Source organism: Motacilla alba, chromosome 5 (assembly GCF_015832195.1).
Source record: "Motacilla alba alba isolate MOTALB_02 chromosome 5, Motacilla_alba_V1.0_pri, whole genome shotgun sequence".
NCBI classification, from domain to species: domain Eukaryota; kingdom Metazoa; phylum Chordata; class Aves; order Passeriformes; family Motacillidae; genus Motacilla; species Motacilla alba.
Genome location: NC_052020.1, coordinates 30645784 through 30672767, shown reverse-complemented (window position 1 = coordinate 30672767; position 26984 = coordinate 30645784). Strand labels below are relative to the sequence as shown.

Sequence of the window (26984 nt, the reverse complement as noted above, 5' to 3'; positions counted from 1 at the left end):
AAAAAGTACCAGAAACAAAAACCTCTATTACAAAGCAGTTATTTTCATTCCAGTATTCAAAGGAATGAAACTGTCAAGAAATGGTGAATATATTATATATAAAAACTGCTTCTGAGAAGAATGATTTTTAGGAGATTTCATTTGATTTTTTTAAATGCTTCAGTAAAGGACAGCTGTAGACAAGAGAAACAAAAATATCTCTGAAAGTAATTAAAAACATATTTTGGCAACCTTTTCTTCAGAAAGGCAGAAAGTGTTTCAGAGGTAGATTCTAATTCATGAAACAGATCCATCCTTTTTTGCTTTGTAGTGTGAGTCCTGTCAGTTCCTACTGCTAAAAGTAAACAGAGTAACTCAGAAAAGCATTCCTGTCTGTTAGCTTACTAGGAAAGAAGGCTTCTGCCTGGCTTCTGTCCGGCTTCTGCCTTTTTATTCTCTGCATTGTTTACGTGTCAGAATGAAATAACTTTATTTAGCTATACCACATTTCAAATCAAATACTGTATCTGGTTGCTTGGCAAATGTTAGGTCAATTATTTTCAATTATTTTTTTTATAAATCAAGTGCCTACTTGATATACATCTGCCCATAATCCTAGAATTTCTTTCATTTTAATATAGGAACTCCAAATCTAGAAGGGTTACCCTCACTGCTCCCTTTCATTAAAACTGCTTATGCCCATGGACACTGAACACTGTTTTCCAGCATGATAGTTGAGTTTTGCTGGTGAACCAACAATCTGTACCACTTTGTATGTCTCACTTAAGTTTTGGAGTTATTGCAAATGAGCCATAAAAAAACCCATAACAAGAATGTGGGACAAGATCACATTTACACACACATGAGGCCAAGCTTCAAGAGCTACCTTTCTGTCCTAGAAAATATCCCACCTAACTAATATATGACACTCCTGCTTTTACCCAGCTGCTTGCAAGCTACATTTAAAAATTACCCCTTCTTTATTGCCACAGAAGCCTTGCATTTAAATCCCAGTAAAATTCCAATATGTTGAGGATATGGGCTACAGGTTTATTCACCTTCATATTAAGTCCAAAGGTATTCTAAATAAACTTTCAGTTAAAAACACTGAACACGTATTTTTGTCTGATAGGCCACTTTTAGATAATTATAACTCTATTACTACATAGTGTGACTGTAATTTAAAAACATTAAACCTTGCTGCACTTATCTCTACTTGCTGCTTTGAGCACACAAATAGTCTAAATTTAAATATTAGATTTTCAGGTATTTCTCTGTTTTAAAGGGCAAGAGAAAAACTAAACCAGAAATTTTATTTAATGTATTTGGGTCTTTTTACACATAGATTGGCAAATTAAAGATGATTTTTAAGTAACATGTTAGTTCAAAACAAAGGGGGACAAAATGATATTATTGTCAAATTGAAATGTCATGCAAGTCCTGCTAGTCTTTCTGGCTTCTTATTAAGTAAGTAAATAGGGGTTTGCATTTCTGCAGTCTTTCACTCCACAGAACTCAAAAAACTGGATTAATACACACGACAAGCCCTTGAATTCAGCTGCTGCTACTGAGAGCTTTGATAGCAGAGTGTGAGTGCAGTTAAAATAGGAGGATTAACTTTTGCACCAAATAGAGCATCCCTTTACAAACTGAATGCACAAAGATCCTAACTCATAAAGTATAATTAAAAATGCTGAGAGTAATAAGGTTAAAGGACTAAATTTACTGAGTATCCTTTGATGTGACAGCCCAGGTTTTATGTACTTCATCCTGGACTGTATCCAGTGTCAAAGTGCGCTTACATGGAACAGTATATCTTACAACTGAACTAAAACTCTTGGTATCTAAAACACAAACCAACAATATATAATTTTGGAAAAAAGATAGTGAGACCAAGACAGGATGTTTGAAAATGGAACAAACTGGACCACAGGAATAAAGAGATGTAGCAAAACCAGTGAAAATGTCAGCATTTTCCTGAAGTGATCATGCTGAAGGTCCAATGACCTCTCGAGCAGCTAGTATGGACTTTGTGTGTGCATCTGCATGGTCCAGACTCACCTAAATGCCGATCTGGAATTAAATTTTCCATTATGAATCTTGCTTGGTTGCCTCACATGTAAAAATATGTAGATCCTAACTGTGTACAATTCTGTCTAGGCGGCTCCTGGGACACTTTAGAGCAAAAATAATGCTTTTATCTGAAAATGATCTAAGTTCAGACAGCTGTGTGTAAAGGCTTCCACTCCACTCTATTCCTAAGAGAGGAATAAAAGTAAGAGTAGTTGCTTGTGATTTATTACTGATACTGTTGGTAAATTCCAGGTTGCAGCAATAAGAGACGGTATATATTTTGGAAGATATAGGCTGGGGCACATAAACAAGAAAACTATTCAGAGTGAAACAGTAAACAGCATTATTACAGCTATGAATCTCAATTATAGTTGATGTATGGCCACAGAAGTTGTTTTTAAGAGACAGACTCCTAGGAATGATCCTTAGCCATTTTCAAGAAATTCCACGGCTGTCTGATTTCAATGTAAACAACTCATTAAAGATGAATTGCAAGACTGTAGCTTTTACGATAACTCAAGACTGACAAAATTCAACCCTTTGATGTCTGCAGCACATGGTACTGACAATGGCAGAAAACTGAAATTGCGGTATAGAATTAGACAAGGTAATTTGCCTTAGTTTTACTGCGGTATAGCTTTTCCTTTAATCCCTGCAGAAGATGCTGTCTATTTATTGTCTGCTGTTACACATGCCCAGCAGAGCAGAAACATCTAGCTTAGCACTGCAGAACAATCCAAAATCGTGCAAGTCTTCATTTTTAGAGCTTTGGGAATGAGTCTGTATATTTTAATTTTCAAAGATAAATGTGCCAATACATCTACAACAATAAGCACTTTAGATTAAACTCTACTAGTCCCTTTACCTTCTAAATCTGGTAGGGGTTTCACAAACATATGGAAGGCCCATTTCCCACACTGCCTGGCTAGCACATCCCTAAAGTGCCTTGGAAATAGGACCTTTGAATGTATTTTTGTATTTTTTGCTCTCTCTGCAGAGGCTGCCAGCCAGTCTACAAATAATGCCAGCTGAGTATGCTGCGTTTTGGATAGTTTTTGCTTGTCTCCACACCAAAAGTAGTTGTGCATTGATTTGTTTATATTTTGCTATGTCAAGCTTGTAGCAAGTTATGCCATTGTAATGGAGTGGAGATGTCACATTCATTTCTCACCTGCAAGAAGTTGCTGCCTCAGATAAATAAGGCCTTCTGTTCCTTCTTTTTTGACTCAGATGGTCTTCGGCTGGAAGGTTGTAATACAGGATGAAACCACAGAACCCTTGTTTTCAGCTGAAAAGAAAACATTTCCATGAATAGACGAGACTCATACCCTCAAGGTCACTGTTTTGGCAAAGAATGTTTTGAAAGAAATATGTGAGAAACTATGCTTATTCTAAAAGAAAATACAGGAAATGTATAACTTTATTATATTTCTTAAATACTGACATTTAAAAAACATAATCTTTGAAAAAATGAGACTTTAGGAATATCCTGGACTGGAAGCAAACATAGCCATAGTTTGGAAGAAACAAAATCAAAGAGATTTGAACCAATAAAGTAGAAAGACACAAAAGAAGGCAAAACTAAAAATAGCTCTGGCAGCACCCCATGTGCAGGTTTTGTGGGACATAAGGCCTTCTGAACACACCTTTTGGAAGGCAGCTGAAGCTTCTGTCACTTTCCAACATTTGTCCTTTAGCTCAGAGATACTACAGACCAGTAAAGTATTTCCTTCAAGACAGTTGCTCAGCCAATTTGTCCTCTTTGTCTGGTGCTGAAAAGGGTCTATCTAGTCTGCACTGCCCAGTTTGGTATTACATTTTTAACTTCTGAACTAGATTTTTCAGTCTGCAGTCTGATCACTTTAGCAGAGCTTATTTTCTGAAACTGGCATTTTTATGTCTGTTTTGGGCAGCAGAATTTTTCACTTCCTAGACTCTGAACTGCCCTTAAAGCTTCCTTTAAACATTCCTGGCAGTGAAAGCATGAGGATCAATTTATGATTTTTTGACAAATAATAAATAATCAACTTTATAGAAAAGACTTCAAGTAAGTGAGAATATTCCTCTCTGACAAACTATATGAGAAAGACTTTATATCCTTTTCCTAACCTTTGTGTACTTGTCAGTTGGCCATATGGTTGCCTATGGACAGGGACTAGCCTTTTGCAATTTTTTAATATGTGTGTGCTTTTGTGCTCACACAAATTTATATTTTTGTCTTTATATCTGTGTAAGCAATAGAAACATATTTACCATTTCTCCTTATAGTAGATCTCAAAGTGCATTACAAGGTTTAGGTCCTCTCCTGGTGAATCTGCAGCCTCACTAGAACTTTTAACAATGCCCATACAAGCAGAATAAGACAGAGCAGTTAGTTCTGGGACCACAGGATTATTATACTTAAAACAGTCACGTAACACATATCTTTTATATAGCACATGAATGCATGTGCACTTTGCATCTTATTGCAGTACAGAACATTGGTCTCATCTGTGAAGCGGATACAACCCTGCAAGTTTTTGGAGATTCTTCTTTCCTTTGGGACAACATTATTTATGATCTGTGGTTCATTTACTTCATAGATTCTGCTTTTTAGTTCTTTCAGAGATCATTCCTAAAGCTTCTATCAGATGCTGAGATCAATTCTGTGTGTGCTGGGGAAGCAAGATATTGGAACTTCAATCTCCTGTTGTACATGAAAGGAGAATTTTCTTTCAACTGAAGAGCTTGTCAGTGCCATTGAAAAACAGGTTTGTGAAATATTATCAGTTGCACCTATATCTGTTCTTTAATATTTAGAATGTAATTTAAGCTGAAAGCAATCTCAAAATTATGAGAAGCTTTTATCCATCACAGGGAGAGACTCATTCCCTATAGATAGCTTTCTCTGTTTTATTAGCTTTCTACAGGTGTGCATGAAAGAGGTATTCTTTAACCTTTTCCAAGTAGCATCTTGCAGCCTGATTTATAAATGGGATAATTTTTCTCCATGTAAATTCACTTGTGCTAAGGCAGTGCATCCACAAAATCAGTGGAATTATCACTGTTAGAAATGCCTCTCTACGATGTCCACCTGAAATAGAGAAAGGTTAGTTCCAGGTTTTCCATAAGACAAAATTTAATGCTACTGCAGTTGCTTGTGTATATCTTCACTGAGTGAAAATAAGCTTTACTAGATAATTTTGGTCAAAAAGCAAGAGAAATTCTTTTGTACTAGCTGTAATAGTTATTTTGAAGTGACTGGCTGAAAATAATGAAGGTTTTTATTGTAACTGAAAGTTTAAAAAAATATGTATAACATTTAAAAATTAAGATTGTTGGTCACACTAGATAGTTTAGTTATGTCTACCAAGGTACAGTCATACCAAGTAAATAGATTTATCTGTGTGCATCTGTGCAAACTCAAGTACAGAAAGAGTTCTCATAACATTCCCTTGCCATGCACCACTATCTCAAGACCCTTTCTTGACAACAATGGGTAAGCATTCAGCCTTTGTTCCTCCTGCAAGTTTATTGCATGCTTATTATTGGCCAGATTTGGCTCCCTAGGTGATTCTGCTCTTCCTAGGTGAGTGTCTAAGTAAAAATCTATCTCTAGTGTGACACTTGAGCTCTGTGGTAAAAAAACTACTCACTGGGAACTCATATCTTTTCCTAATGCATCCTTGGGAATTTAGCATTGTTGCATTGTTGTGAAACTATCTGAGAAACCGTGGTAATGGAAATGTTAACAGAAACCAGACAGTAGTGTTTAGAGAGCTATTATGAACTTTAGCTCCTGTTCACACAGTTCTCAGAAAAAACAAAACTTTCAGTTGCTGAAACTGCAGTCTGAAGGGGGTGAATGTTTACCAGATTCTTTGTTACCAGCCAAAGAATCCACAGAAAGCATATTCCATCATATGTTTACACAGCAAATCACATCCACATACAAATGCTTTCATCAGTTGAACTCTACTGGAGATGCTCAGCTGAAAAGGCTTATACTAAAGCATATTGAAGTCAGTGGAAATTTTCACATGGACTGCAGCAGGTTTTCTTTCAAGTTCTAACTCCATTTTTAGCAGCTGAGTTAAAGAAGTAACTCCATAAGTCGTAAGGTCACAGCACACTGTGATCTGTGCCAGACCGGTCTCATGACATGATTATTCATTATTATGCTGCAGTAAAATAGTGGTAAATATTGCACACTGTCCATAGATAAAATCTTATGAAATTTGCATTCCCTGTAGATTAAGCCTAAACTACTTAATAGACATGAAAATCCCTTTTTATATGTACAAATCCTCTTGCTGAGAAGGGATAGTTTGAGTTGGCTTCAAAGGGCATACAGATCATTAACCAGGCCTGTCACAATTTCTTATATAAAGATATTTTTGAAGTCTACTATACCAGGGAAAACAATGTAAATGGTTAGGGTAGGGTATGGCCTGCAGTTCAGTTTCTAGGTGTCTTCTGTATTTCAGCTGAGTCTGGTTTGATATGGCAATTTGAACAAGGAAATTGCTTCATTCATAGTGAATTGCTTTTCATAGTGAAAAGCAGCCTCTGTACAGTCCTGTGATGTGTATTTCTTGCATTTCCCTGTAGGGAACTTGAAAGTTTAAGGGGTTTTTCCAGTTTGAGCCATGAGTATTTTGCTACATGAATGTGGCGAAAGCCAGGTTTCGAGGAGTCAGTACATTACTATTAGATGGGATTGTTAAGGACTGTCATCTTAAGTCTACAAAAACTGCAGAATCATAGAAAGGTTTGGATTGGAAGACACATTTAAAGATAATCTCGTTCCACCCCACTTTCCATGGCCAGGGACATCTTCCACTAGGCCACATTGCTCAAAGCCCCATCCAACCTGTCCTTGAACACTTCCAGAGACAGGTCATCCACAGCTTCTCTGGGCAGCCTGTTCCAATGTATGTAATGCATATCCTTCTATCATGACTAAATGGGTAAACACAGATTGCTTGGATATGCAGATCAATGGCAGTTCAGACAAGGGAAAGTTAACTGAAAGTGTTGAGAGCTCTTGGCTGACCCAGACAGCTAGCGGTGTCACTGGGCTGCCATCTATTCACTGATCCTGTTTTTCAGCCTTTCTCACTGTGTCTCTGGAAACTCACATCTTAATGACCTGTCAGGCCAATGCATAATGAAATATAGGTTCATATACAAAGGATCAGGGAAGACTGAGGAGAGTAATGAAAAATGTTTTTCTTTTCGGAAGTATTTGTGAGATTTTAAAAGATTTTTTAATCTTTAATGGTTAGCAAAAATCCATTGTAGGAACTTCTGAGAATAAATGATCCTATGTTTTTTGCAGCTGGCTCGAATCAAACTATGACTTTCATTTAAACAGCTTCTCTTTTGAATATATGAGTAATTCCAATTCAGACAAAGTATGACATAGTCACAGTGTTTGTGTATATAAACCTGTAAATTCTTCTAGGTATAAGACAGACATAGAACATGACTTCAGAAAAACAGTCTGCTAACAGGCTTCTTGGAGCTGAACTTTGCTCGCAGCATGCTCTAGGGAACATGATGACACATGGTGACCTTAGTCACAGAGAAACATAGAATACATTTTCTCAAAACAAGAAATAGTGCTTGCTCTGCTGTCAGTTTCTATAAATCTAGGAACAGAAGCTGTGAACCAACCTTCTGTCAAAACAATCTCCTAATAGCCACCAAGTACATGTTTTTTGTTATTCTACTTTAAATATTCATTTAACTTTTTACAAAAGTGGACACTGTACTTGGGCTTTCTGTAGGCCTCTATTTTCTGTTTCATATAATTTTTCTTAAAGCATGAACACTAAATTAAAAAAACTAAACTTTTCCTCACAGGTTAGGTGAAAGAAGAATAGAATTGCATCCAAAACCTGGGATCAAACTTCCCTGAAACTGAAATCCTAAATTAAAACCAGATCAAATTTTCTAAGATGGCTTTGTTTTTCATTAAAATTATCTTCTTTGAATATCTGATTTTTATTTTAATATTTTGATTTTAAGGCAGGTTGGCTGCTGGATTTAAAAACTCTTAGTCCACATCTGAGTATTGTCACTGACCTACTGCAGGGTGGAATGTCAGTTCAGATATTTCAATCAGGTTCAGGATTGTCTTAAAAATCTCTAATTCATGTCTTTTGCATTCAGAGAGAAGTTTAGATAGGAGATCGCTTCCTAAAAAGGTTGTTGGGGAAACAAAACACATTGTATAACAGGATTAGGATCACTTTGTAAGTTTGAACTGCTAGTGGTTACTTAAAAATAACCTTGTGGACTTCTAACTGAAAATTCCAGTTGTATTTTTAACAGTAGGTGTTGCTGTAGGAAAAGAGAACAAAGCATGCAAAGCCAACTGCATTCACAGGAACCGCACATTAGTGAAGAAAAAGGGAAGCCAGAATGCTTTGTTTAGCACTACTTTGAAAAACCCTATTGTCGGTTTATGTGATTTAAAATTTGATGTTATCACCTTTTCTCAGGCAGTTCTGATGAACTGCCTGTAAAAAACAGTTAGATGGTTTAGCATTCTGAATATTTTGTCTGATTATGAAATTACCACTCAGAATTAAACCTCCCTCTTTTCACTGAAATTTGTATTAATATTCTGTCTGCATGAAAACTGAGTCATAGACATATATACACTTCTATATACCACTGCCTGGCTAGTATTTCAACCTGAAGATGTGGACAGATCAGAACAAAAGGTAGGATTTATATTAAGTAAATAAGGTGCACTGTTTACTCTTGTGTCTAGAGAGCAGATACTACTGGCAAAGCTCTGACAGTCTCTGTAGGTACCCCTTTGGCATGTTGGGTTAGCAGATAGATATGGCTGGGTGATGCTATCACTTCCCAATATGCTGATATAAGTAATTTATCAGAAAAAACTCCATGTGCATGTAGTGTACACACACAAAAAATCCTGTTTGTCCATGTCTACTGAGGTACTGAGACAACCAGTACCTCATTGCCTGAGCAGCAGAAGCCCATGGGAGAAAAATAAGCACATTTGTTAAATTTTTGATCTGGAAGTGATTAGAGAGATTGCTAGGAGATTGTGGTGGAAATATGTTTGGTTGAAAAAGGAGGGAAAAAGTCACAGCTATGCTTGTGCCAATTGTTACCTGGTGAGAGCATGCTCAGCTCCAGCCAGTGGAAGGACAGGCCCTCTTTTAACCTGGGCTTTTTCTTTCAAGTTTCCCCCTCCCTCATTTATATTACAATTCAGAACTTCAGGATAAAATAAACTGATGCCTTCTGATGTTCAGCAGGTTTGGATGAACGATATATGTTGTAAAACAGGTTTGTGGAGGAGCGCTGTGTGAGTAAGCACAAGCTGACAACTTGCTGAAAGCCCAGGGGCTTGGCTTTCCTCATACACTGTGCTCAGTCTATATTGTCATTAGTGTTCCAGCTATCTGCTAGTGGGGAAGAACAGAGGAATTCTTCACTTCTCACTCTGTGGAGGCACATGGAAATTGTGAGAGTAACATCTGAGATGTCAGATGTTACTTCCTACCTAATAACACTGTGATACTATCAACAATGAGAGTTCTTGGTTTGATGGCAAAAATAATTCACCAAAATATGAAAGCTTTATAAAAATAGCAATAATTGGAAGTGAACCAAGATGCCCAATAAGGGTGTAATTGTAAACACCAGAGCCTCAACCTGCTTCTAGATCAGACTACCAGATCCAGCTGAGTCTGCCAAACTGGAGCAATGCCACAGTAAAGCTAGAGATTAAAATTATTTCATCAAATTTAATAAAAAACTAGGAATATAGCAGAAAAATGTCTTCTTTGATATATCTAATTGGAGATATAAGTAGTGATGTCTGTTGAGGAATAGCCAGAGATGATGAAGTGCAAATTGCAGCACATTAAGAAGTCATTTGAAGGTCTCTTTTTATGGCATGAGAGATTTACTGTGTTGAGAAGTTACTGATTTAAGGTCATTTTGCACCAATCCTAACAGAGGCAAAAGGGTTTGAGCTATGCTTAAACTGTATAAAGTTTATGTATGTGACATTCGTGGTTCAAAATAAAATCAGTTCCTTGTATAAGAATACTTTCTGGTCTCTCTAACACACACTATTCAAATTTAGAGAAGTGAGAGGGTTTAATGGTTTAATTACTAGTTCCTTTCTTCATGGTTTAGGTGCTATGAAGGTATGAGCTATTGTCCTTAGAAGAAATTATAAAAAATATTTTTTAAAAAGTGTAATTTACTGGAAAGTGAAAGAGAGACAAGTCCCCACCCAGGGAACAAAATGTGATAGCACTGTCAATTTAACAATGAAAGATCTCATCAGTTAAATTTATAATAATATTGATAGCAGAAAGGATCAACAAGTGTTGAATACTAACAAATATTTTGCCCAAAGGGTGAAAGATATGATGAGGGTTTGTGAATCGGATTGAATTCTTATCCTAACATTCCTTGGGTCTGTTCTGTCAAGTGTATCTTGGCAAACACATGGCAGAGGAAATGAGATCTTTTCTCCTTTATATCTTTAGAGTATGCAACCGGTACCTACCCCGTGCTCCTGTCAGCACTGCAGACTGTCACTTGCTCCACACATGCAGCAGCACCCTCCTGTCCTGCACTCTGCTGAGGGGAGGAGCAGCTCCAGCCGAGGTGCAGAGCAAAGCTGCCTCCTGCTTCTCAGAGTTTTTGTTCAGGCAACACCAGGAGACATGATGAAGAAGAAACATGGAAAAGAGAATAAAGCTAACATCACAGGCCAATTGTTAGCATTAGCACCTCCAAGATTTGATTTCATTTTGCATACTTATAGATACTATTTCTGCATCATCTGAGGTTATACTCCACAACATCTGCAGCCATAAAAACAGGTTGATAGAATAAAAGGGAATCTTTGAGTTAAAACATGCAAAAATTGTTTCAAATGAAGGAACAGGATTTTGATTCCTCTTTAGATGTGCAGTCCTAATACAATTCTAAATTTTGGCTAAGCATAAAAGAATGGAGGATAACATAATTTCTGACAGAGCTGACTGATAATGACTGCAAAACCTATGGTAAAGATCCTTATGTGATTTTTCTCCTGGTATATTTTAAATATTGCATATGGAAACCAATGTTTTGTACTTATTAACAGCTCTGTTACATGTCAGCCTTTGCTTGCAGCTTGGTTTTTTTTCAGCAATGCAGTTGGACTGTGGCTCTATTGAAAGGTTCAAACTTCAGGACATTCTCAAGCTCAGCTGAACCATTTACATCACACCTGCCTTGGAGTAAAATTAGGAATTATTACTAGATGCTGCAGTATGAGGTGCCTTCTCCATCACTGGCTCTCCTCAGCCAGGTTCTTCTCCAATAAATTCGGAACACAGCCATGAGCCACGACATTTGATCACAGGCAATTTACCACAACAGTCACGGAACCCCTTGCTTCTGGCTGTGTCTCTGAAAACAGACCATGCCTGGAAGGGAACACAAGACAGAAATACCTATCAGAAAGATTCAGTTTTGCATAATGTAGATAAATTAGAACACATTCCTACTCTATGCTTGATTTTAGAAGCAGAATGTGGGCACCAGTGCTTTGGGTTGAAAGATTTGAAAAAATTGCTCAAGGTTTTACTACTGCATCTCCTCTGCTCTTTTGAGTACATCCTGTAGTTAGTTTTCATGTAAAATCTCACACAAGGATACACAAATCACTTTTTGCTGACTGTCTTGAAAGATGGAACTCCCTGTGAGGAACAGAGAATTGGACTTGACAATCTTTATGGGTCCTTTCCAACTTGAGATATGCTACGATTCTAGGATTATAATCTCCTGGGGTCCAAAGGAGCTGTGTTTGAAAACAGTTTTGTTTGGGAGTCCTTATTCTGGTGCTATCTATACATCTTGTTAAAGAAACCCTTGTCTCTTTCCAAAACTAGGAGTGGAAGTCAAAATGGGAGTGAGAAAAGAGGAAGAGTAAAAAGATGTGACAAGATTGGCACTACAGACAAAAGGCAAAGCAGACAATATCCTCCTTTCTCCAAGACTGTGTATACTGTTGACTCACAAATTCTCTCAAATTCTCCAAGCAGTAGCAGAACATACAAAGTGAAACTGCTGAGAGATTGAAAGCTTACCTTTGCAACAAAGCTCAGGCCCCGTTATGAGAAATACTATATAAGAACATCAAGACCCTAAACCTTTTCCCCTCACTGATAATAACAATTTATGAATTTAAATTTTTGTTACTTACTTGACCCTCTTCCCAGCAAGAAAATTCATAGGTATTTAAAGTTCTTCCATATAAGGACTGGATTCCTTTGAAATTAAATGATACAAAAATATGAAAATAGTCTGCAGTTGAATCATACTTTTTTTTTTTTTTAATATAGGTTTATTCAGCAAATTGGCTACCAGTTGAGAGCAATGGTTTCCATACTACGATTTGTGGTGTATTCAAAACAGATGGAAGCATCTCAAAGCCTGCTTTGTCCAAAGCCAAGAACATTTTTCGGCAAGAAGTCTGAACTTGTTGCCACATAAACAAAATGAGTGATTTAACTTAGTGTCTACATATTTTGGATTGGCAAAAACTGCTGTAAAAAAGTAAAGCCAGAGAGCAGGCTCTACAAAAATAGGAAAAGACAGAGCAAAAAAAAAAAAAAGAGAGATACACACACATATGCGTGCACCACACACAAACACACCCATTCTGGCAGCTGTTAGACCCAAAGTGTTTGTGTTGTGAGATTCTAAACAAGTAACAGGGCATTTTGGTCCATCTGGAAAATTTCTTACACTTTTTGTTCCCTGAGTTTAGGCACCCGTGTCAATATTGAAAAAAGCATATTTGTATGCCTTCTATTGGCTGTCCCTAAAAATAAAATTAAGCCTTATATTTTCTTCAGGTTTGTTTATGATGTAGATAGTCAGTAAGATGCTTTCTAAGTCATCAAATGTATCCTAAAAATTTGAAATGTAGAAAGGTAAAGAGAGTAGATAATAATCCTGACAGCTGTATATGTGTATACTTGTGTGGAAGGGGTCAAAGACTTAATTTCGTACTAAGACTCACAAGCTGAGTTGTTTGGCCCTGAACTTCACCTAGATGATTCTGTTGTAGAGACTATCATTGGGTATTTCCAAATCTGCAGTTTTTGTAGACACTCAAGTTTTGTCCTGGAAGTGCTCATGGAAGAGGACTGAGTATGGGAGTAGACAGAAAGCTGTGCATAAGTCAGTCTCTGCCATTGATCTCTTTGGTGGTTTTAGTGTTGCAGAGCTGTATAGTTGTAACTCTCCAATTTTGTTCCCTTTTCTAGGGCAATGTGTCTAGTTAAAGTGTACATTGGACTGTTTGCTAAAACATCTTCTAACCTTGCTTAGTTGCTCCTCCAGTTTTTCCTACAGCTGAAGTGATGACGGTGGCATGAAATGAGAAATTATTATGAAAAATGTCAGACATGGCATATAAACCAATGTATTTTGTGAGATTTCAAAGCCTATAGGGGAACATAGCAAGATTCAAGAACAGACTGGCCAGGAAAGTGAGTTCCAAAACTCAATGACAAAATCATAATAGATTTCTGATTAAAAAAAAATCTAGGACACCTCAGGAGTGCTGTTGTTTGGTTGTACTATACTCTTAACCACAGAATTATATTTTACTATATATCTCACAATTTGAGGACCATGGAGCATACAATGAAGCTGTTGGTACATTTGTGAACAAGCAAAAATGTTTTTTTCAGAGAATGAATTAATAGCTTAAGTAACCTGTAAGTAATTTGGAAGCAGAACTATTCTAAATCCAGAAAAAATGAAAGTCTTATTAATTTCTCATAGCAGATAATAAACTGCCAAAATTCTGTTCATGTCAGAAAAGGTGAAGTCTAATTTGGGCATCTTAATCAGACATGAAATAGCATTTATTGGCAGTGAGAACATGGTGAAAGATTATTCAGAACTGGTTAAATCATGGTCAACTTGATTTAATAGCCAAGACTACCTATTAGAGAGAAAGCTCAGTGCTTTTTTTTTTTATTTTTTTTATAAGAAATAAGGCAATTAATGGCACCGTGAGTGGTAATTGAATTTGTATTGCTGATGAGATTTTAGGAGATTGTGACAAATGGTCTCCAGAACAGGATCTGACAGGATCTGTCTGACCTCTGCAAGAGGCATCTGTGAGAGACAGCAGCTACAGAGGCACTACGAAAGAGGTCCAGGACTTCCTGCCACGCATTAAGCTGGTGATGGACACTTGCCCAAGCAGCATTTTGATTCTGTGTTGCAGTCAGATGCAGTTGCACATCCCATTATTCACAGCCTTGGATTTCCTTCAGAATTAAGTCTAGATGTGCAACAGAGAAAAGCTTCATTTTAGTCTGGACAGGCACCTGATTTGGACAGATGGGGAAGTGATATGCTGAGATGCACGGCAGAGTGCCATTGCTCTGCATTTTAGATAGCTTATGAGAGGCAGAAATTGGAAGAAATAAAGCAGTTATGAGGGCAATGAAATCTTCTAACTAAGAAAACCTCTGTCTGAGAAAAAAGTAAATGGAGCATGTATCTGGCACAACACCAATAATATATTCAAATATTTTTTGTCACAATTATCAACACTTCTTTTCAGGACCGTTTTTGATTGTTATACATAGCAAATTCTGAACCTAGCTATCTTCATGGTTTTCTTCTATGAATGAGATGCATTTTCTGTGGAATGGGGGTGTTGAAATGTAGTCATGACTGTCCCACAAGTCTTTCACTATTTCATACTTCTTGGGCCAAGTAGATCAGGAACACACTGCAGAGGATAAATTCAGACTGTGGGGTACAGCTGTAATTAGTGATTTTTTGACTTCATATGACTCCTTCTTTTATCTAGCATTTTATTAGCAAAAATAGGCCATTTTTTTCTTTTATGTAGCTCCGTTAAAGTCAGTAAGCTCAGAAATATGGATTTGTGTGACTATCCACTTTATAGAAATGTCCCCAGATGACTAGAAAGAAATCTTTGAATGTCATGGAATGAAGCTATAAAAATTGGGATTTTTTAATTTGATTTGCAAAAAACATTTATCAAACATGTATTTGTAGAAAACATTGTGTCTTTCTCAGTAATCTATTTTCTTCTAGAATATAAAATAATGAAACATATACCCATAGATTATCAAGCACAATGGCAACTCAATGTGATTTAGTGATTGAGGAGGTGTAACATTTCATGTTCATAACAAACAGTTGAAGAAGCAGCAAAGGAACCCCAAAGTCATATCTAAAAACTAATGTGAAGGGAGTTTTTTACGTTAATTCTGGATCAGTCACAATAAAATACAAAATGTATCTTTAGAAGGATGGTAACTTCTTTTTACTGAGGTCAGTTATTTTATTAGACATTAGCACAAAACTTCAGTAAAATTTGCAGATCATTTAATGAATTTGAAGGTAGCAAATTCTTCAGAATACACCAGAGCTTTGAAGGGTTATGCCAGCATTTTCTACAAAGAGAAGATGGAAACTAATAAGGATATATAACTTTTCTCCTCATTCTTGTATTTTTGATGTTCAAAATTATACTTTTGAAGTAGCTGCATGTGAAGCCTGCATATGAAGACTTGTGATTTTAAGCTGCATTCCATTTATATTCGGTGCTCTGTTTGTAGATTTCTGACATATCTAATTTTAAAAGTGCTTTACTAATATTATATTTAAAATTAAAACCAAAACCAGAAGCCTTTTAAGGATTCTTTTACTTTGTGCTCCTTGTTGGATTTTTGTGGTTAGAGAACCACATTTTTGATTCAAACCCAATGGCTCTGTTATGAGAACAAAACCTAATGATGGGGGAAAATCTTGCCGAGAGATGATTCCTAGTGTATATCAAATGGAAGAACCATTACTTATAGTGAAAAATGGCTTGACTGATTCCAGGCTTTAGCTTTATATGCTAAATAAAATTGAGAATTTGCAATCCAGAATAAGCTAAACTGTATTAACTGTAAGGATTTCAACACTGCATAATCAGAAAAGTATTTAGTTTCAAATGGTTTAACTCTGTGTAGGTGGTCCATGCTCACAATTTTTTTGTTTAATCTCAACACAGATCTCAAAGATGTGTCAGAGGTCCCTGAAGAGCAGTAAAACTAGAGTCTAAGATTTCAACCATAGTGAAAGGTGGAGACAGTGAATCAGCTTATTAGCTACTAAGCCTTGGCACCTTGTGGCTTTTCTTACATTGGCACCTTTAGGATTAAAAATATAGACCCTTTGGAATAGTAATGATCTTGAAAGTAACTACTTACTGGTCATTAAAAATTGTGATTCTCAACCAGAACTGTCCCAGTGCTTCAGAACATGAATTTTGCTGCCTCAGGGGAGGGGTCCTGCCACAGGAAGCATGGGGACAGATGTTCAGGAAGTCTGTTATAGGGAAAGACCGTGGAGAGTAGGGATTGCTGCTCCCACTGCCAGGGGAATGATGGTTAGACAGCTCTTGTTTGTGAGGGCCACTCCTCACCACAAAGGAGCTTTTGCCAAACCAACACTGGTTTGGAAGCTGCCAGACTGGTTTTCCACACCTTAGGTGTGGGTAAAGGAAGCAACCATGCCAAGGTTACTGACAACAACCCAGAGTTTGCAGTCTTAGAAAACCTTCTGCTCCACCTGAGCCTGCAGTTAAGTCTCTACTGATCTTTTGCCTTTGGATTCTGTATGTATTATTCAAAGGGAATCTGTAGTCGATTATGCAGTTGACATCCAGGAATTTCTGCTTCTTACTTCAAATCTGAAATGCTGTCTGTCTCAGTGGTCTGGATAAGTAATTTTTTATTGTTCTGCACCTTTTTCTGGTTTCATAATATGCCAATCCCTCACAGGACTGTGGCTAGGATTTTCCAGTGTCAGTAAAGGATTTTAAAAATAAAGTCAAGCATAATGTCACAGAGAGTACCTGCTAGAGATGGGTTTTGTATTCAGCAAAGAGCAACTCTTCAGAGGTAGAAAGACCCTACCAGCTGAAATGCTAGCATTGCACCATTGCAGACAATCTCAGGCAATGGAAAATTCTTGAAGAAAGGTTTTTCCTCATCTTGTCTAAGATTTACGTTGAACACTTGGATCCCAGACCAGAGCATGCATGTTGCACAGGGAGAGGGCAGTTCTGAGGAGGGTTATAAGAAGTCCTGCTAACACCAGACAGCCTGGAAGAGTAACTTTATGTAAGAGAATGGAGTATTCCTCTTTGAACAGCCATAACTCTCTGTGCTGGAAAACTAGGAGAGTAAGATATAAGATATACAGAATCCTTCTTTCTTCAAAAATTCCTTTCATTTTGCATATCACATTTTTAGAACTGCAAATTGCTTGGAGAGAAAGAAGTCACAAAAATCACAGAAATCACAGAATATCCTGAGTTGGAAGGGCCCCAGAGGGATCACTGAGTCCAACTGTTAAGTGAATGGCCCATATGAGGATCAAACCCACAACCTTGGGGTTATTAGCACCATGCCCTACCTGAGAAGTTTATTGTTCAAATGTCCATTGAAACGTGCTTTTCAAATGCTAGTAATTATGTCCCTTCCTGGAAGTATATCTACTGTACTTTATCAAACTTATTTCAAACACAAATTGCAAAATTGTACTTTTAACTAACTGAGATTTTTAGATAAATAAAAATAGCTCAGCTGAGTCTTAAAAGATATCCAGGATTCTTAACAGTAATAAGTGCTAATTGAAAAATACTCTCTCTTGATTTTTTTTTTTCTGGTCTAGAAGGTTAACTCCAAAAATACCTGTTTTATTTTTAGACCTTTAGCATGAAACAGTTAGATGACTAAACTTTGATATTTCAATTCAGCCCAAGCTTGAGAATTCTTGATTTTCTTTCCATATCATATGTTGCCTCCACTAAAGAAATTATAAAAGGAAGTAGCATCAGATGATCTATGCATATTCTTTGAATCTTAGTGGTTCTTATAGGCAATTGTAGGATACTGTGTGTCAAGCACCAAATCACTTATCAAATAAAGCTTTCCAGCAGGTAAATGGAATCTGTTTTGTTGAGCAGAGAAGCATGCCATGCAAATCCATTATGAATTGCAGATTTTCATAACTGAGACTCTTGCCTTCTGACACTTTAGAGGTAAGCCTGGTTGGCTATACTGTCTGTTGGCCTTGGTGGTCCATAGTATAATTTTGTAGACATGAAGTTTGCACTGTCTCAGAAAATGGGTCCTTTTTATTTACCAAGTTTCTAAACACCAGGGCTCAGAAGAGAACCCCGGGACAAAGGGACTCACTCTATGTTCACGGAGAGATGATATCATTTGGAAGTCATTTGTTCAGGGAAGAAATAGGAGGGAGAAAACATCTGTTGACTGTTGGGAGGCTTGCCAAGCAAAACAGGAGTTGCGGTTGATAGTTAGGACATGCTAACAAAACCAAGGATAGTAATAATTGTGTATAGAAGCATACAAGATACATACTGCACATAGTTTTCAAAAGATGACCTTCGAACTAACACAGCTGGATTTTTTCTGAAGGATGGTTATCTATCTTTGCTTTGCATGAAGAAAGTAGATGAAAATGAAACCATTTTTGCTTAAATATTTTGTGCAGAAAAGAAAACTCACTTTGTCAGCTGTTTCTCAGCCTTCCAGATGGTTTGAAAGACATAATTGCACTGGAACTAAGGGAAAAAGAAACCTGTGAGACAGAAAAAAACGTACACTTGTATTTCAGATACTGCATAATCACAGAGTAGCCAGGTTTGGAAGGGACCTCTGAAGATCAAGTCCAATCCCTCTGCCAAGGTGGAGTCATCACCTCGGGCAGGTGACACAGGAACGTGTCCAGATGGGTTTTGTATGTCTCCAGACAGGGAGACTCCACGAACTCCCTCGGCAGCCTATTCCAGTGCTCTGCCACCCTCAATATAAAAAAGGGCTAGTTTTAATATTTGGGTAGATCTTTTGGTCAAAGAAGGCTGGGTAAACCATTCCTTCACCCTATTCTTCCACTCTTTTATGGGCTATTACCACAGAAGAAACAATGTGGCTACAGTTACTCTTAGATGATAGTTAAAGGAAGATAATTTAAAATAAAGACAGTGCCTAATGTCCAAAAGGTTAAATAAAAAGGAGTGTTGGTGAAACAATATAGTGAAACAATACAGAACTTGTTTCTCAATTTTTTTTTCTTTTCCTTTTTTCCCCAGAATATTACTGAGAGTATTCTAATGATTATTTTCTCTTAAAAAACCCCTCAGGTCACAATATGTTGAGGCAGGGAAAAATAATTAGCATGAAAAGTACCAAAATTAATTAAACATATTGGATGAAATTCCCCTGCACTAATATTACAATGGAACCTCATACCTAGGATGTGGGTAGCTGCTCATCTCTTTAGTCACGTCTGTCTGGACATCTCATCAGGAGAAAACTCTTTCTTGCTTTATTTCAACGCTCCACCTGTGGTCTCTGATGGTATCAGGAAATGCTGAAACACAAGAAAAAGGAAAGCAACAGTCTGTTAAAAAGACTAACAAGTAAGTTTAAGGATTTATGATAGATTGGGTCTCGAAAAGTTGGGACGAGTCTCCCCTAACTTTCCATGGTATCTTAAAAAAAAAGATAGTGAACAAAAGGAAATTAAATATAATTTCCCATGAGATTTAATACTGTTAAGATTTATTACAAATCGTCAAGACCTAAGAAGTATGGCTTTAGTTCCTTGATAGTATTCCTTAATTCCTGTACCTTCTAGAGCTCTCTAGTATTGGTAATGCTGAAGTCTGTATAAGAATAAAACTTCCTAACTAACTGAAAAGAATTTTGATGAGTTAAGTCTTCCTACTTTCACTTCAGAGGTCTTCTGAAGTTCTTCACTTCTTTATGTAGAAGACATGAACATTCTTTTAATGGACCCACTGCTACTTAATGTCTTGTGAAAGTTGTGGCCAAATAGAAAATTTAGGCAAAGTCCACATTTTCTAAAACTCCAGAGACTGTGACTATTTTAATTTCAGAATAACTCTTCCATCCTGGTAAGGGGATATGTAAATCTTCTACATATCAAGGCCCATGGAAGACCTAATTATGTCCTCAGCTTTACTCAAGGCAATTGCCAAAACCAGGTGTTCTGAAAGAATATTGTCCACAGAAATACATGGACAGGCTGGGAACTGCCTCAAAGAGGCTTTAAAGGGACAATGTGGGGATTGAGGCCAGTAAGCATTACAGGGATGAAGGTGGATCTAACATTCTCTTGCAGAAGAGAAGTGAGCATCCTGAAAGCAAGGAGCCAGGAAAAAAATGAATCCCAGGTTGAACTGAGACCTAAGACTGATAATATGATTCTCTGGATTTTGAGGAAGGACTGTGAACTCTTTTTTTCCCCTGAGAAAGGTGTGAACTTGAATCACCCCAAGTACTTTAGGCAGCCTCTCTTTTCCAGTCAGTAGCAATTTGAAGGGTTTTTTCTTTTTTTCTTTGAGGAAAAACCTCATCACCCAAATTGTGTATCTCTAAACATATATGATTTTATATAACCGTTGAGTTTTACTATTGTTATTTTAATTTCTTCAGGATGAAACTCTTGCCAAATAGTTTGCTTGCAAAACTTGTCATTAAGCATAGTAGAATAAATAGCTAGGGATAAGCGACCTTTGTGGTGTTTTGGGTTTGCAGATCCTCTAGAACTTTATTTCATAATTCTCTGAACTGATGAAATATGCCAAGTCTTTCCCCCCAATTTAATTTTCTTGCTCTGCCAATGTATTTGTAACTGGGTGGAATCATGTGGTATTTAAATAACGATTCCTGTCTGAAAGGAATTTCTGCCCTGTTTGTGGAAGAACTGTTCATGCAAAAACAAAACCTGTGGCAGCTTAGGATTTCTATTTGAAATCCTGAATGGAATAAAATGACTGGAAATAAAGCCTCAAAATATTGTGTGTTGTAATTCCTTGTTCTGTTCTAAACATAGAACTCTGAGTTATTAAAGGGTCCAAGTTCTGGCACAAATAGTTTTCTCCTTCCTTTTAATAATTGCCTATGTTAACCAGACATGGTGACAAAAAACTTTGATCCTTACAGTGGTATTCATAAATCTCCAGGCTGCATCCAGCCAAACTGTTTCAGGACTGGTGAAAATAAGCTGGTGCTTGCTAGATATATATGGATCTGGTATAAGAATACAAAAATACGAATGTATTTCGTGTCGTCTCTTGTGAAGGAAATCTGCAGTGCTAAACCCTGGAAGATTAATGTTGTGGTTGCCTTCTTATCAACAGCACATTAGAAAGCACCAATACATTTTCAATAAAGAGAACAGAATATGTCAAATAGTATGCAATCCTTGGTGCCAACATGCTTTATATAAATATTTGCAGTAAATTATTTCTTCATAATTGATTGTGTATTATATACATGTATAAACATGCATATATCAGAAGGCTGAAAAAAGTCACATTTATAGAGACTTCCCTAATTTTCCCTGGGACTTTTTTTTTCCTTCCTTCCCATCTGGGTTTAGAACTATATCTGCAGTATTATCAAAGCAATAAAGGAAATGGCTAAAATTCCACTAAAGTAAGGTAAATATTATTTTTAAACATTGGATTAGAGTAGATCTAATCCAGCCTGCACAGTTATGGATTCAATGCTCTCCACAGCACTACCTCAATTCCCAGAAAGAATGATTGCAAGCTGAAATACAATATTCTGCCAGGAAATCACTAGTTCCGAGTTATTAGATTCCAGCCCTGGTTGAGACTGAGGCAAGGAGACAGCACAGGAAGCACTCAGAGTTCTTCGTAAGTGTGGCTTAACATTTTTTAAATAGTATACTTTCAAAGGTAGTGGAGATGATGGACTGCAGCAACTAAACTGCAGGTGCAAAGAGACCCTCCTGTAAACTGTGATTATTTCTTCTCTTCCTGTTGAAAGTGTGAGCACAAGTACTTAATTTTGTTCTCTAATGTTTGGAATTGAAGTATTTATATTTCTTGCAGTTTGAAGTAACCATACCTATTTTTGCAGGAATCCCTGTGTGTGGGATGCATAATGTTATGTTCTCTTTGAGCAGAGCCCACGAAATTTCAATCTTCACTAAACAACTTCAGCATAAATCAGAAACATGGATCAAAAATCCTCTAAGGTTATTGAGGTTGCTGTTTGATGGCATATTCTTGATGCTAAGAAGCTTTATAATACTGGTTAAGAGGATCATATTGTCTACATGCATGAAGTAGATAATTCAAACCTGAAAACAAGTAGTCTATAATGTATCAGTTATGATTTATTTTCTTTCAAACCTAGGGAATACTGGTATTTTAATTAAGGAACATCTTTTGGAGAAAGCATCTGTTAAGTGAAGGCCAAGAAAAACATTCTTTAATGTTGCTTTTTTGTCACGTGGGACCTGCAGTTCAGGTATTTCCTGTTCTTACTTTCTCTCAGTTGTGTTTCCCAGCAGATGATATCTACCCTGTTTATTTTCCAACATCAATCCTTATCGATTATTCCTGGGACAATTCTGCCAGTTACATTGGACTTCTCTCACAAATCAAATTCTGTACTGGTCAGTCTTAACTAGAATATGACATATGACTGAAAGGCTGTTTACATGGAATTAAAATAATTTTATTTCTGTTAAGTGAGAAGTGGGCAGCTATTATAAAACCCCATACCACATTTTTTGTGCTGCAAATGCAAATTGCTGCTGGTTTTAGTAGGGATAAAGGACTGCCTCCACTATGAAGAAATAATCAGATTCCTTTCTATGCTTTGACTACATAGGAAAGAAAAACAATTATTTTTTTCTCCCTGTCTACAACAACGAAGTTATTGATGGAACCACACTCTGGTGTGTTTAGGTAACTCCAGGTAATGCTGTCAGGGAACAATTAGGGTCCTCTTAGTGCTCACTCTCTTTTAATAACCATCCCTGAAAATGCTCAAATGATCATTACATGTACACAAATCAGAAGAATCTTAAATAGTATAGACTGGCAAGTGTCCTGTATTTCAGGCTTCCCAAGAAATTTGCTATCCTTGTTGGCAACCTCCAGGCAAGTCTGTGACACTGTTCAGCGGATTGGTACTTTTTAAAAGGGTCATTCGAGGTTTGGACTAAATTTACATTTCAGTCCTTCTGGTAGACTGAAATGTAAGTAAAGATACTTGTAGTGTAAAGAACAAGTGTGTGAATTCACACAGTAAATTCAGAAGGAAAATATTTTCAAAAACCCAAATGAATCAGAAACACACATTTCTGTAATTTCCTTTCCTTTTTGTCATCAGTATTTTGTTCATGGGGTCCAATAACACTTCCCATCACAATAATCATCAAAAGGGAAAATGGTAAAAGAGTGACACAGATATAGTTCTATAGAAGAATATATTTCTGACTAGTGTCTACATTTTTTCACTGGAATCTTCATCAGAGATTTTGAATTTAGTGAAGGAAAAACACTTTGCAGAAATTCTAATTTCTGTGAATGCTCATTTCAGAAAAACACGGAAAAAACCCATAGCTTCAATTTTCTTGTTGATATACTGAGTTTTTAATAAGAACAGCTGGATAAACTTTTTTCTTAAGTTAATATTATGATATTAGAGGTATGAGATGCATCTCTGATGTAATCTTCATTAAATAATCATGTTGTTTTCCTCAGTAATAAAATTCATGCTAAAATATTTGGGCTTGCCAGCCAAAGCAACAGAAAAAAAAATAAGGAGCCTACAGAAAAACACCGGACTGTTTCATTTGTCTTGGATCTTGTGGAAGGATATTACTTCTAAAATTGCAGCTCTGCTACCTCATCTGTCAGGTTAATTTCACCAATGTTTTCCATTTCCTTCTGTTGAAAACCATTAAAATGATGGTGTTTAGTATGAGGCCTCATTTTAGTGTACTGTTTATTTAAGACAATTGATGCAATGAAAAAAAAGTGGTTCTCTTTTTCAAAAGTTCCAGGATTTTCACTACCCAGATATAGCCTTCCTCAAGTGACCTGTTAGTTGATTTTGGTTCATGAAATAAATATTCTTTAAATTCATAAATGTAATAATCTGGTAAATATTCTTGTTTTTGAAATGGGTTGAAGACTGTAGGCTGTTTATTTTCATTCTATACCCATTTAACACAGGATATTGTCCACGCACTATCTCCACCTCCCTGAAGTGGACAGAGTTATAAACAAAAATTTATTTACCATAAGCATTCTGCTTGTCCGGTCCCTTTACCAAGATTAAGAAAACACTAAAACATGGAAACAACGGACTGCCCGAGCCCGAGGGCTGGCAGCTGCCCCGGATGACTGGCCGCACCGAGGGCAGGGACAAAGCCAGCGACTCCCTGGCAGTCAGGGACGTGCAGGAGCTGCCCTGCCAGCCCGGGCTTGGTTTGGCCCGGTTTAGGCGAAATGTGGTATCTTGTATTCCCTCAGGCTGCTTTCTGGTACGGAAGAAACAGAAGACCTAGAAGACCTGATTGCTTGAATACTTTTGCTGCTTGAATGTCATGTTTTGAGGCCGATGCACTCACCTGCCAGGTAAGAGAGCAGAGAGAGCCGTGCCGCTGCAGCTGCGGGGCTGAGGGGCCTTCCTGGCGGAACCGCTGAGCGGGCAGAAGGATGTCCGTGCGCACGGGTGCGCCCACACATTTTTTAACACTGCAGTGGCATTCTCACCCCTTATTTATAACAGCTGTACCCTTTAATTTGAAAAGAAAAATACGTATTTTATCTGGTAGGTCCTGGTAGCGTTTGTTTGCCAACTCCCGACTGCCCCGACGGCCCTGATCCCGGTTGGCCCGTGCCGTGCCTTCCCACCCGTGTCCCTGCTCTCGTTGCCCCGGGCCCTCCGCGGAGCCGCAGCTCCGGACCCGCCTCCGCGGCCGGGGGCGCTGCCGCGGCGGGACAGCAGAGGGCGCCCGCGCACCGCTCGCCGCGGGGCTCCGCGACCTCCGCGCCCTGGGAACCCCGCAGCCCATACCGGCCCTGGAATCCCCCCTGTCCCCCGTCCTGGGAACCCCGCAGCCCATACCGGCCCTGGAATCCCCCCTGTCCCCCGTCCTGGGAACCCCGCAGCCCATACCGGCCCTGGAATCCCCCCTGTCCCCCGTCCTGGGAACCCCGCAGCCCATACCGGCCCTGGAATCCCCCCTGTCCCCCGTCCTGGGAACCCCGCAGCCCATACCGGCCCTGGAATCCCCCCTGTCCCCCGTCCTGGAGCCCCCACAGCCCATACCAGCCTGGAAGCCCCGCTGCTCCACAGCCTCCGGCCCGGGTGCGGGAGGTGCCGCTGGCACGGCTGGCTCAGGGGATGTGCAGACATTCCGCCTGTGGAGCCCCTCAGGGGTGGCTTTCAGCGCAGGTGACTCGGACAGGGCTGTACAAAGTAGCGTGAGCAGTTTCCCTCTGGCTGCCCGGCCAACTATCAAGTGGGGAACACCAGAGGGGAAACCACCTTTTCAGGTCTCTCCTGATATAATAGGTTTTAAATATTTCAAGTGTAAATTTCAAAAGGTAGGAGGAAAAAAAAATGTCCTGTCTATGCACAGGAGCATCCAGGCAGAGATATGCTTTTGCCTCAATGCATTTATTTAGTGATAGACTTTTAAAAATGGTACCCATATCAGCCTGTATCAGAACCCATATCAGAACAATATATCTATTGGTGTTAAGAGGTTTTCCTGTGTATTTTCTAGTACTAAAATATTACTTTATTTAGAGGTTTGCTAGTTTGTAGTGTAGAGCAAGTCACAATATGGCATCTTCAAGATCTTGGATCTGAAAAGAAAGAACCTCAAGGGCAGTGACAAATATTCTGTCAAATGCAAGAAGTTGACTTTCCAGTACTACACTTTTCTTTTTAAATACCATTTTCTCTAGCAATGGACTAGATAACAGTCATGGGAGACTTTTGAAGAAAAAAAGCCATGGTTTTTAGGCTTTAAAAACATTTGTTTGCTTCTGGGCAGGGTTAGGTCTGACTGGGAATAATGTCTTCCGTTTTGGAAACAGAGATATGCGAGGTTTGTTATTGAGACATTAGAGAGAGAGAGGGAGATCTTGCGGTCTGAAACAACTTCCAGAGCTCTAATTCCACATCCTCTGCAATATTTACAAGGCAAATAATTTATATGTAATCTGGCTTTACTCAGTGGAGCTCCTCCTGATCTATACACTACAGTAGAAATCATAAACAGATATTCCACATCTGTTTCTGGTTTTGAACATGGGAAAAAAGGAATCGAAGCCCAACATCTAAGCCTCAGTCCATACATTTTAATATTCTAAATGAGACATATCTCCAGTAGGATGAGTTTCCTGCTGTGGATATGTGTTAGTTAATTAATTAGCACCCTTTGCAGGCACTTTTTGAATTGCACAGCATAAGAAGTACAGAGCTATCAGTTACTTCAAAGTACCTCCACTTAGCAGTGCTTTTCTGACTTTCCTCAGTTTTAAAACCCATGTGTTTTTTTGTGGTTCTGTCTCAGATGCAGTAAAGCTGCACCACTGGCATTGAGACATACCATAGCAGGGTTTGTGGCCTTTTCCAATGACTAGGTTATATCATGGTTATAGTTCTAGATGTTAATATATAGAATAAATGATAGGCCCTGAAGTAAAGCCCTGTAAACACTGAGCATTGAGCGGATGATGACATCGTAATTAACCAGATGGGCAAGGTTCCAGAGCTTGCTGTTGTCACCAGGACCTTCTGTAATTGCAGCTTTGTCTTTGGTATCTTCCTGCTTCACTTTTTTTCTCTTTATAGTTCAGAGAACCAGTTAAAATTTTTAGTAGAAAACAGTTTGCTGGTAGAGGAATAAAATCTGACAGCTAAAAATTGTAACTATCAACATTGGTATTTTACAGGGCCTAAATCGTTATCTGCATCAACTGTACTTGACTGAATATGACAGTTCTGTCA

At 38.0% G+C, this 26984-nt stretch overlaps 2 long non-coding RNA genes across 11 annotated transcripts in view; one reads left to right on the top strand and one right to left on the bottom strand.

The window, feature by feature from the left end:
* Positions 1-26168, bottom strand: part of LOC119701647 — a 46315-nt gene extending 20147 nt beyond the window's left edge. Inside the window, exons 1-7 of one of the 7 annotated variants that reach the window (XR_005257120.1) lie at positions 25293-26168; positions 24589-24756; positions 19416-19536; positions 18672-18744; positions 12290-12354; positions 10601-11510; positions 159-3340 (exon numbers count right to left, since the gene is read on the bottom strand). This is a non-coding gene — a long non-coding RNA (uncharacterized LOC119701647). Of the gene's footprint in view, positions 1-158; positions 3341-10600; positions 11511-12289; positions 12355-18671; positions 18745-19415; positions 19537-24588; positions 24923-25292 lie in introns of those variants that run through there. The other 6 variants (XR_005257121.1, XR_005257119.1, XR_005257116.1 and 3 more) reach the window with 6 other exon arrangements.
* Positions 21736-26984, top strand: part of LOC119701648 — a 116170-nt gene continuing 110921 nt past the window's right edge. For 3 of the 4 annotated variants that reach the window (XR_005257125.1, XR_005257124.1, XR_005257123.1), the window contains exon 1: positions 24396-24595. This is a non-coding gene — a long non-coding RNA (uncharacterized LOC119701648). Of the gene's footprint in view, positions 21854-22358; positions 22473-24395; positions 24596-26984 lie in introns of those variants that run through there. The other variant, XR_005257126.1, reaches the window with a different exon arrangement.